Raw genomic sequence first — 12,182 nt, 5'->3', positions numbered from 1 at the left:
AAAATAGAACACACACAAAATATGTACACACGCACTACATGTGTGTGTGTGTGTGTATATATATATATATATATATATATATATATATATATATATATATATATATACACATATACACACACACACACAGCATATGTATATAAAAGAAAATAAGTAATACACACACACAGCATATGTATATAAAAGAAAATACATAAGTAATGTCTATTTAAAATATCATCCATTATGCTAACTGTAAAAACCCTTAACCAGTCTTAACACCATTAAATAGTTCATGGGTTATCTAAATTTACCTCAAAATAAAATTGTGCATGCATTTTAAAGATATTTTTAATAAATGCTGCTTTTAAAACTTGAAACATTTTCAACTCTGTAGCAATCCACATATCCATTTGGCTTCTTCAATGGTCTTCCATATATAAAAAAAAATTGAAGGAGTTCAAAAGGACTATGTCTACTGGACACCTAAACTTGCTTTCAGGCAGTTCAGCTACCGGAGAAGGCATCATCCCTTCTTTCTCCCCATTTTCATGGTGTTGGGATATCGTGTTAACCATTGCCATCTGTCTAGATTCAATGCTACACTCCTGCCTGCAACACTCTTGCCTGACTGTCATTGATCTTCTTTCACACAATCCATCCATCTCTTTGCTTGATGTCTTTATTTCCTCTTACCTTCTTCTGGTCTGTTCCAAATCTTCATCTGAATGTCTTCTGCTTTTCTGCACACACATCCGGACCACCATTCTGTTCTCCAAACTGTTCTGCAGTTGGGGCTACTTTGGCTTCTGTTCTTATGCCCTCATTTCTTCATCTGTTCCACAGTGTGCACCCTACCACCCTTCTTGGGCACTGCATTTCCATCACCTCTAGATTCCTCATCTCCTCGGTCTTTACTGCCAAAGTTTCTGTACCATACAGTAGTACTGGTTGCTCCACTGTGTTGTACGCCTTCCTTTTCAGCTTCTTTGGTCTTCGGTCATAGACCACAGCTGAAACTATGTCACTTGGCTGCAGCCGCACTGATTCTAGCTTTGACCTCTTCATTCAGACTTTCCTGTTCCACTACCTTCCCTTCTATCTCAATTCTTAGCTGCCATTACCACTGTCTTATCTGTACTTCGTTTCATCCCATGTGCCTTCAGTTTTGCATTCAATTCTCCTATCCTTTGATGAAGTTATTGCTCAGAGCCTGCCTGTACTGTCACATTCTCTGTATACAGCAACTTTGTTGATCTTTCCCCTCCAATCTGTTTGCTAATGTAGCCCATCATCAGAACGAACAGCACTAGGCTCAGAGCTGAACTCTGGTGCACACTCAATCCCACTGGGAACCCCTATATGAAGAACACAGTTCATACTTTAGTCACTTGGTCTTTGTAAATAGCCTGCACTAATTCTACCAATGTTTCTGGGACTTTAAACCACCATAGTACTGCACAAATCGGATTTCTTTAGACCTTGTCATATGCTTCTTCCAAGTGTAGGAATGCCCAGTTGGACTCCGCCCTCATCTCTAGCTTCTTCTCAACTACTTGTCTCAATGCAAACACTGGATTCAGGACAGGATGCAGCACAACTGACCCAAACTGCTCATCTCCCATCTTAAATGGATATTGGATATGCATAGTGGTAGAATTTATCACCTTCTCCAGGACTTTCATGCAATGTGGTAAGAGTTTGATACCTCTCTACTGCCCACAGTTATGGATGTCTCCTTTGTTCTTGTACACTGGCATATGCTTTTTCTCCAATCATCGGGGATACACCTCTCTATCCACACTGCTACGAGTACCCTCAGGAACCATTTCTCCCCTCTCTCATCCAGCATCTTTATCACATCGGCTGTGACCTCAGAGCCTGCTGCTTTCCCTGATTTCATCTTCTTTAGTGCTGTTCTTTCTTCAAGGGTGGGCTCCTCCTCTTCTCTCATCATAGGCTGTTTCTGGGGCAGTACATCTTCTGTGGGGTTTTCTTCATTCAGAAGCTGCTGGAAATGCTCCTTCCATTTGTCTTTGATGTCCTGTGGATTGGTGAGTAGGTTGTTGCGGGCATACCTAATGAAGGGTGTCTGACTACCTTCTTTATCTTTGCTTTGCAACCTGACATAGCTTCTCTGTGCCAATTACTGTGTCACTTTCCAGAAGGTGGGTAGAGTGCCTCTGATACCCTATTCTTTGCTATTACAATTCCTTTCTTAGCCAAACAGTATTCCTTCCTAGTTGGTTGGTCTTTTCTCTCTTGCACTTTTTCCTACACTCTTCCTTTCTTTTGACGACTTCCTGGACCTGCATTCTACCACCAACTCCTTATGTACCTTATTTCCATATCTGGCTTGGCCATATATTTGTTCTGTAGTCCTCATACATGCTGTTTTGAGGCGTTGCCATTCTTCAACTCCCCCTATTTCCTCCTTTTCTTGGGGTGCTACAGCCCTAAGTAATTCCTTGAACTGTTGTGCTTTCTCTTGAGTCAACTTCCAGGTCTTCAGCCTGGTCTACTTTGACGTCACAGTCTTCTCTGACCACTGCTTGCAGCAGACTGCGACAACCAGTGGTTTATGCTGTGGGCCAATTGCAAAGTTATTCCCAGTGAAACAATCACCGATTCTATCCCAGTACCCTTTCCTTACTAGGAGAAAGTCTACCAGAGCTGCATGTTGGTCACTCTTATGTGACCTTGTGACTGACCATCTTTCTGAACCATGTGTTGGCTACTATCAAGCCATTTGCCAGACAGAATTCTACAATGGCCTCTCTTTTATTCCTGTTGCCCCACCCATGTTGACCTAGGCAGTCCTCCTATCCTGTTCTTTCTGTACTGATATGTGCATTCAAGTCACCCATTATCAACACAAATTCATGTTGTCCTGCTCTATCTAGTAACTCCTGCAACTGCTGTATTAATGCACTATTTTCCTAACTATCACAGCCCTGTTGAGGGGCACAGACTGAGATTATGAGTACTGCCCTATCATTACACTGAAGTCCAACTGCCAAGAGTCTGGTCACCAATTCTGATGATATGCCTCACTGCCTTCTAAAGGCTCTCTGCAATTCCCACACCATTTCTAGCCTGTCCCCCTCCTGAGTAGCAGGCTCTGGATCCCAAGCCAAGTGTCTTTGCTGCACTTCCATCTTGTCTGCTCGATATACAGAGTCTCCAGCCCCTCCATATCATCATGTGACCCACTTCCAAACTCTGTCCTGTCAGTGAACCTACATCAAGTGTTGCAATTCTCAGTTCATGTTTGGCAGGTCGATTGCTTTTTTGGCCAGCTTTCGCTCAGAGCTATTCCAGGTAACCCAGGCTGGGAAAGTGGACACCGGACAGCCAGTAGCTTATTAACCCGGCTGGGCAAGTAGACACCAGCCGGCCAGTAGCTTATTAACCCAGGACTGCTGGGCTTTATGGCAGGCACACACTGGCCAGGAGTGGCACATACACCCCTCCCACCATTAGGATGGGTCCCTGGTGTAGGCCAGGTCCTCAGTCAACTCATCACCGGTAACTACCCATACCCATTTGGCAATATTAGTAAACATGACCAATCACCTAGAGACATATTTTACACCATGGAGTGGCTAGCCCTGCACGGCATGCAGTCTGTGATCCAGGTTCTCTATCTTGAATATACTGTGCACCACAGTAGAAGCCCAAAGCTGTTTGTCTGTAAAACTCGTTCCCCTATACAGCACCATGTAGAGTCTGTGCTGTTGCCCACAGTTCCATTCATTGGCGAGTTTCAGATGGAAAGACTCAGCTTGCTTTTTTTTCCCCCAGAGGTTGGAGGAACCCCACAGAGACACAGGATGAACATGCAAACTGCAAACAGGCATTGGTCAATAGTCAAGATTGAACCCTGTATCATATGCATGGGAGGTGAAAGAGGAGCCATTACTTCAAATCATTCTCTACACACCTCTTCACTATCCACTCAGGTATAATGCCAGGACAGAAGGGTGATTAAGTAAAACCCAAGACTGTAAATGTGGTCCAACACTATGAGGCATTTAAAAGTAAAACAGCTATATTAACAAAAAAAAAACCCCACAAAAAACTGCAGAATCAACCTGTGCTGTCCAAACAGCAATAACAATGGTGTTTCCGCTTTACCATCTTGTACCAATTAGAGTATGTTGTAATCAACAGGCACATTTAATAAAAATTCCATAAGGTTCCCTCACTTTCTGCGTCATGAGAAGGCAAAAATGCAGATATCATGAAATAGCATGTCCTCTCAAAGCAGAGTTAATATCCATAGAGTGCAAACTGTACTATTTTTACTGCCACAAAATGATTCGAATGAAACCGCAGAACATGGCAAGAGCATCTAGAAAGCAAGACAACACAATTCATTGAAACCTCTAGTCACTGTGCAACCTTTGGGCGCAAAACCTGGCTGTAACTTCACACACTTGAGTTCTACACCTTTAACTTATTTGCAAATTCTTTGGAATATATGTATGTTGGGTACTGTTGTCTGAAGTTCTTTAGTTCCCCTTATTTAGTTTTGCACATGAGGAGGAGGAGTAGTTTTTTTTCTGGAACTAGGCTGTTTTTTCCACCATCCACTAATTCAATAAAAATATTTTCGGACAATGTTTTTGTATCGCTGCCCCTTTATGCTTGAACTGTGAACTGCAATGAATGGGCTTGCGAGACTTATAACCCAGAACTCACAATGCAGGTGTTATATCATGTGCCTTTTGCATGGACATCTGTTTATGAAAGCTTGTGCGGTCTTGTATCTTTTATTCAGAGACTCCCAACTAATACTCGTGTTTAGCTTAGTTAGAAGTGGGCTTGCACATCTAAGATGAAACAAACTTGGAAGCTATTCTCAATCCTCTGGAACAGAGTTCGTATAAAAGACAAGAGGCAGAAAGCCCTCCTTTTGACATTAGGCAATCGGTGGAAAAATAAGGAGCTCAGCACCTCAGCAAGCTGATTGTAAACAAAACTGTTGTCCTGTTCAACGACACACAGCTCTTAGTTCTTAATACAGGGAGAGGAAAAGAATCTTAGCTCCTCAAACCATTTCTAATTTCTACTTCTCCATCTTTAATTTAGACAAGCATGTCCTGATGTCTACTGCCACAGATGACATTCTACACAATCTTCTTAATTTACATTACATTGAGCCAGGGATGCAAGACAAAGTATAGCTGTGTACTCTTTCCATAAATGTAGATGTTAGAGTGTGTTCACTGTTGCAGTCATGACTGTAGGGTTCTTCCTGCCAGCAGTAGCCCTCGATCGGCCAGAATCCCAAAGTCTGGATTGGGCGTCAGCTGAGGTCGCTTTTATCCTGACGTCAATGCGCCAGGAAGTATAAAGACCTCAGCCGACGCCATTACCCCAATTTTTCTTGCCCCAGATGTCAGGTGCCCAAAACCTCAGCAGCCAAAATACCTCATAACAGACAATACTCAAAGAAAAAACAAAAGAGGGGGTAGGAGGGAGGGTGGACTGCAACAGTGAACACACTCTAACATCTACATTTATGGTAAGAGTACACAACTGTACTATGGTTCTTCGTGGTTCACTGTTGCAGTCATGACTGTAGGGTTGAGTCCGGGTGGCTGGAGGAGAAACAGAAGGAGCGGCCACAAAACCTTGCAAAACCGGCCCTAGATTTAGAATAGAGAGGGAGGTTATAATGCTTACAAAAAGTATGCACAGAACTCCAAGTAGCAGCCTCTAAAATATCCTTGGTAGGAACCCCACGAAGAAAGGCTGCTGAAGTAGCAGTAGCCCGGGTAGAATGAGTCCTAATATTAACAGGAACTGGATTGCCATGAAAAGAGTAACAGAACTTGATGCAGTGGGCAATCCACTTAGAAATAGTTTGCTTAGTGATTGCTTTCCCTAGTACAGTAGGAACATAAGCGACAAACAATTGGTCAGATTTCCTGAATATCTTGGTGCTGTCCAGGTAAAAACGAAGCTGCCTGTGCACGTCCAAAGAGTGCAAAAGACTTTCTTCCTCACTTTGAGGATTAGGATAAAAAGTAGGCAAATGAATCGTCTTTTTCAAGGCCACTGCCGAAACCACCTTAGGAATAAAGGTGGGATTACTCCTTAGGGATACCCTGTCCTGATTAGGGTTCCACAGCCATGAGTGCTTGCAATTCCGAAATTTTTCTAGCAGAGGTTATACCCAAAAGAAAAGCAGTTTTCCAAGACAAAATATTTAAATCCATGGAAGCTGCAGGTTCAAAAGGAGACGAGGTTAATTTTTCCAAAACATAGTTAAGATCCCAAGTGGGAACAGGTGCTCTTATAGGGGGGCCGAACATTTTTAGCCCCTCTAAGAAATTGTTTAAGTAATGGATGAGAAAAAAATTGGAGGATTCGTATTGTAATGTGCAGAAATAGCAGAAGCATGAAGCTTAATAGATGAAAAAGATAGGCCCGAATGTAACAACTCTGCCAGGTACTTTAAAATCAGAGGAATGTTCAGAACAGTAGAATCACCACCTTGGACTTGATTCCAGGAGCAAAATCTTTTCCATTTACTTGCATAAGATTTCCTAGTGCTGGGCTGTCTAGCTTCAAGGATTACATCCATTACCGGTTTGGTAAGAGTAGAGGTGTTTAGAGACCCTGGATCCGCCAGGCAGCTAGATTCAGAGTTTTGACATGACTGTGCAGGATCCGGCCATCCTGTTGAGACAGTAGATGAGGGATTTGAGGCAGAATCCAGGGAGGCTCCTGAACTAGGTTCATCAGAGTGGAATACCTGAATTGTCGAGGCCAATTGGGAGCCAGTAAAATCATTTGCTGTCTGTCCTGTTTTATCTTCAGAAGTACCCGAGGTAGAAGAGGAAAAGGAGGAAAAGCATATACTGAGAGGTGTTTCCAACTGAACGAGAGGGCATCCACTTGACATGCTAGTTTGTGGTAAGTCCTGGTGCAGAATGTTAGAAGTTGATGATTCTGAGAGGATGCAAAAAGATCTATGTCTGGACATCCCCATGCCTGTACTATCATCCTGAATATCTGAACATCCAACATCCATTCGTGTGGATCCGAAAGTGTCCTGCTCAATGTGTCTGCCAGTGTGTTGTCTTTTCCTGGCAGGAATTGTGCCTGTAAGTGGACCCTCCAGGTCAGTGCAGTGTACCACAGAGCCATGGCTAACCTGCACAGGGGCTAAGAGTGACAGCCTCCCTGCTTGTTTATGTACCACATCACTGTAGTGTTGTCTGTCATTATCAACAATTGCCCTGGTAGAAGAAAGTCCCTGAAGGCTATCAGAGCATCCTGAACGGCGAGCATCTACTTCAAATTTATGTGCAGGTGAATTTGCTCCTTTGTCCAAACACCCTGAAGACATCTCCCGTGCATGTGGGCTCCCCAGGCATAATCTGAAGCATCTGTTGTCAGAACTTGGTTGGTTGGTGGAGAACAAAAAGGCCTCCCTTGTTCTGGAGACAGTCTTCGGCCCACCAAAGAAACCCTTGCTGTAGACAAGGCAAAATCGTGATCACTGTTTCCAAACTGTAGTAATGCCGAGACCACACACTCTTGAGGTACCACTGTAGTTTCCTCATATGCAGTCTTGCATATGGTATTAGGAGAATGCAGGAAGCCATGTAACCTAAAGCCTGCAGAACCTTTCTTTTAGTCAGCTGTTTCATTGAAGCCAAGTGTTGGAAAGAAAAAGCCATTTGCGCATTTTTGTCTGGTGTCAAGGAAGCCATCTGGGCTGTAGTACTCAGAAGAGCACCCAGGAAAGTAATTTGTTGTGTGGGCACCAGACTTGACTTCTTTAGATTCACTGTGAATCCGAGGTACTGTAGAAGATGCTGCACAAAAGCTAGATGCTGAAGTAGAGTGTCTTTGTCGTCCGCTTGAATAAGACGTCGTCCAGATAAGGGTATATTTGATCCCCTTCTATCTGCAAAATGCCATTACTGGTGCCAGGCACTTTGTAAAGACCCTGGGCGCAGTAGATAAGCCAAAGGGCAGCACAGAGAACTGGTAATGCTTCGAGCCCACTTTGAATCTCAGATACCTTCTGCACTCTCGCCTTATAGGAATATGCAGGTAAGCTTCCTTTAAGTCCAGAGTCACCATCCAAGTGTTCTTGCCCAACATAGGCAGCAGCTGCTGCAGAATGAGCATCTTGAATTTTGGTACATCTAGGAAGGTGTTTAGTACGGAAAGGTCCAGACTTGGTCTCCACGAATTTTCCTTCCTGGGAACCAGGAAAAGTCTTGAATAAAAACCTTGCCCTATTTCTAAATTTGATACCAATTCTATGACCCTCATAGCTAAGAGGGACTGAACCTGCAGTTGTGCCTCTGCCCATTGATGATTTGGCAGATCTGGCCAACCGTTCAGTTTTGGCAAGGTGTGGAAATGAAATCTGTAACTTCTTGAGACTATGTCCAGAACCCATTTGTCCTGGGTTATGCGGCCCCAAAAAAAAAGAGAAATCTTTCCCCCCAAAGGTGCTTCCAGGAGAGGAGCCCCTGGAACCAGAAAGGGAGAGTCAAAGACCATTTCCGGTAGGGTTGAGACTTATCTTCACCTCCTTTGGGAGAGGGGGCAGTCCACTGCCTATTCCTAAAAAGGGTTTGTGCCTGTCCCCTACCTCTGAACGCCTGAATCTGCTTCTCTGAGGCCTGTCCGAGCTCGGAAAGGACCAAGGTTTAGCTGGCCAGTGCCTGCTAAATCTAGGAGGTTGCACCTGTAGAAAATCCTTAATCATCTGCATAGATTTGGCTTTGTCCTCCATTTTCTTTAATACCTCTTCAGCTTTGGCCCCAAACAAAACATTGTGCTGCAAAGGGGCATCCAAAAGTTTGGCTTTAACCTGATCCGGCAAGCTTTGTTCCTTTAACCAAGCATGTCTTCTAATAACTGAGCCAGTTGTTGCAACCCTACAAGAAGCTTCCAGAGAGTCAAAACCACAATGCAGGATATGTTTACCCACTTGTTCAATAGCATGCAATAAATCCTGTAACTCCTTGTCATCCACACCAATAGAAACAGCTGACATCTTTTGTTTAAATACAGACAAAAGGTATTGCTGATACTTTAGCATATGAAATTGACAGTTCAAAGCTCTAATAGACAATGTAGCAGAAGTATAAACTTTTTTACCCCATCTTTCCAAAGCTCTGGACTCTCGGTCAGAGGGAATAGGATGTTTAGCAGAGGCCGCTTTAACACCCTTAGGGCCCTGAGAAATTGTTTCTGGATCAGGTGAAAGATTCTTAAAAAGAAACTTGTGAGAATCTGGAACCCTATAATACCTATCCGGTTTGACCGGAGCAGGGGGAAAAGAATCAGGAGAGAGGGAAGTTGCTGAAAAAACATCTACAATGTCCAATACAGGGGGAATAGCAAGAGGCTTATGCAGAGGGAGAAGAAAATCATCCCCAAGCCTTTTCTTGGTTTCAGTGAATTCCTGCCCTTCCCAGTGAAAATGCTCCCTCATATCATGCAAAGTTTCACCAAAAGAATAATCCTCAGGAGGAGAGGCTGAAGGAAAGGAATCTTCAGCATCAGAATCCTCATAAGGAGGAAAGGAACAATCCTGCTCAAGGGAAGTAGCAGAAGAAACAGAAATTTGGTCTGAAGAATCATAATCGGACTGTAGTCTAGGCTTTTTGTCAGGAGGGGGGGGAGGAGAACCCCTGATCATAGATAACAAATCTTCAGCCATCCTAAGCATCTGCCTTTGAGGCCTAGGACCCTGTTCAAAAGGCGTCTGTGCTTACCATTTCTTTTTAGCTGGAGCCTTAGTCATGGTCTTAGAATGCAAAACTGAATCCATATTTACATGAAGCTGTGAAGGCCTGAAAACTCCCTCAGAAGCCGGTACCTGCCTTCCGGCTCTGGACCCAACTGAGGGAGTAGTATCCGAAGGTCCATTCCCTGGCAATTCTGAAGGCCCCATCAGCTCCACACCGGAGTTGGTACAGGCAATTGGTTCAAAAGAGGCGGACAACAGGGGCTGCAAAGGCGCCTCACTGACGACAGACGAACCAGCAACTGGCAATAACCGAGTAATATCCTCTACTTTGGACCATGAAGGTCTTCCTTTATCGTTGCGCCTCTTACACACACCAGAAGCCCGAAGAATCCAAAGACATAATATAAATTAAACCTTTTACCAAATAGTAGAAGGCAAAGTTGTACCTACGCCTAATAGTACGCTGATTAAATCTAGCACAAAACCCACAATTAGCAACATCGTGGTCAGGCCCCAGGCAGGGAATACAATAAGAGTGAAAATCCCTATGAGGTACTTGTTTCCCACAAGAAATACAATTATTAACATTTTCTGACATCTGACTGGAGCAAGAAAAAGACCTCCCCAACGGGGTACTTATCTTATAAAACGTAAAATCCTGGTAGTAAATCCAAAAACAGACAGGAGTAGGCCGACCAGCATCAGCGAACTGCTCAGGGCACCGCACGGCAAGAAAGACTGGGGTAATGGCATCGGCTGAGGTCTTTATACTTCCTGGCGCATTGACGTCAGGATAAAAGCGACCTCAGCTGATGCCCAATCCAGACTTTGGAATTCTGGCCGATCGAGGGATGCTGCTGGCAGGAAGAACCCTACAGTCATTACTACAACAGTGAACCATGAAGGACATCCAATTTCTTTTTACCCTTAAACCAGCTATCCTACAGTCTCAAGTTTTCTCTTGTTCAGCATACTACATTTTGATTTCATCATGTACCTCTCAAAGTGATTTGTTTTATGCACAATGTCACTTTATCAGCACATCTGACAATCTGCCCAAATTTCACATGATGGCAATCATGTACACCCTTTGGAAAGGGTATATGTGCTGTTTTCATAAGGAGAACCTTCTGTACTTATTTGGCTCTGCCCTACCTGTTGTGTTAATCATTGGGCAATGTCCTCGAGACAGCTGTTCATCTCTGTCCTCGGATTTCAATCCCCCAGAATTTCAAACAATGCACCCTTACACATACATGCACCTCCATGGCTGTCTATCATCATTCATCCCATCTCGCACAGTGACACCTCCAGCACCCTTTCATTTTAAGCAGTTTACTCGGATTAAATACAGACAGACAAGTTTCCAGTCTTGCATCTTTCATCAGTTGGCTGGGACTGCTTACACAAGGCTCTACAAATCATGTCTGAGTATTTTGCTTTAATAATTGCTCTGCATGCTACATGTAATGCAGAATTTTGTCGTACTCAAGGATTTGCTGCTAGCAGTTTATTTACCGATTGATTGGCATTTGTTAACCAGATTAGTCCAACTGGGCTTGGGACGCACTTTCAGTGGAGACTCGAGAAGAAAAGCTCCATGAAACACAGCAATTTACAACAGAAGTTAATACAATCACTAAGTAGGTCTTTTACACGCAGTTTACACGAACAGATAATACTTAAAGTTATACAGTGTTGAATAAGAACAAAATTGATTTAACAATAGACATGTTAGACAAATCAAAAAATTTAAAAAGCAGTATACCTGTATTATATTACAGGATAGCAGTGTAATTACATATTTACATTAATGATTTGTTTCGTCAGTGCAGGTATCAGATTTGGGGAGAAAAATGACTGGCAAGATTTGGACAAATCAGTTGAAAAAAGGGGGGGGTAATGACATAGGAGATGGGGAAAGTTATCAGGTTGGGGCTTGGCATGGACAGATTTTAGAGTTTAACAGGCGACTCTTGAGTTTTCTTTGAAATGGGATGGGTGAATGATGGAACAGATCCCCCTGGGAAGTTTGTTCCAGGCTTGGGCAATGGAGGATTTGTAGAGCTATTTGCAGATAGTTTTTTTGGATTGGTGGGTTTGTAGTAGTAGGTGGTTAGAGGTACGAAGAGTACGAATAGATTGAGATGAGAGAAGAGAGAGCAGGGCAGGATGAAGGTTTCTAGAGAAGGGAGTGCAGCATTTGAAGTTGAGATAGCTGCAATAAGTGGGGAAATTCAAGCCAGTGTAGACAGGTAAGGGATAAGCAGTGGTGTGCATTATATGGCGAGTTAGTGACAAATCTAGCCATCTTATGGCAAGTTTGTTGGAGTTTGTTTAAGGTAGTAGTTTGGATATGGGTAAATATAGGGGCAGCATAAAGAAGGGAGGGAAGGAGAAAAGCTTGGACAAGGGACAGTCTAGCATTGGGTGTTCGGTACCTTTTGTTTCGATATAGAAGACCTAGTTC

The 12,182-nt window shown here is 43.4% G+C and overlaps 1 protein-coding gene across 2 annotated transcripts in view; it reads right to left on the bottom strand.

The window, feature by feature from the left end:
* The window catches only part of CDK4 (cyclin dependent kinase 4), a 357,049-nt gene that overhangs the window by 298,500 nt on the left and 46,367 nt on the right, over positions 1-12,182 (bottom strand). Inside the window, exons 1-2 of one of the 2 annotated variants that reach the window (XM_044071273.1) lie at positions 10,975-10,990; positions 4,074-4,078 (exon numbers count right to left, since the gene is read on the bottom strand). The exons of the other annotated variant lie outside the window; for it this stretch is intronic. The gene's annotated coding sequence lies outside the window, so the exon portion shown is untranslated. Of the gene's footprint in view, positions 1-4,073; positions 4,079-10,974; positions 10,991-12,182 lie in introns of those variants that run through there. 2 annotated transcript variants of the gene reach the window in all.

Source organism: Protopterus annectens, chromosome 5.part0 (genome assembly GCF_019279795.1).
Source record: "Protopterus annectens isolate FY-2018-M chromosome 5.part0, PAN1.0, whole genome shotgun sequence".
In the NCBI taxonomy this organism is placed as follows: domain Eukaryota; kingdom Metazoa; phylum Chordata; order Ceratodontiformes; family Protopteridae; genus Protopterus; species Protopterus annectens.
Note: the sequence above shows the minus strand (reverse complement) of the source record. Positions and strands in the feature narration are given on the sequence as shown.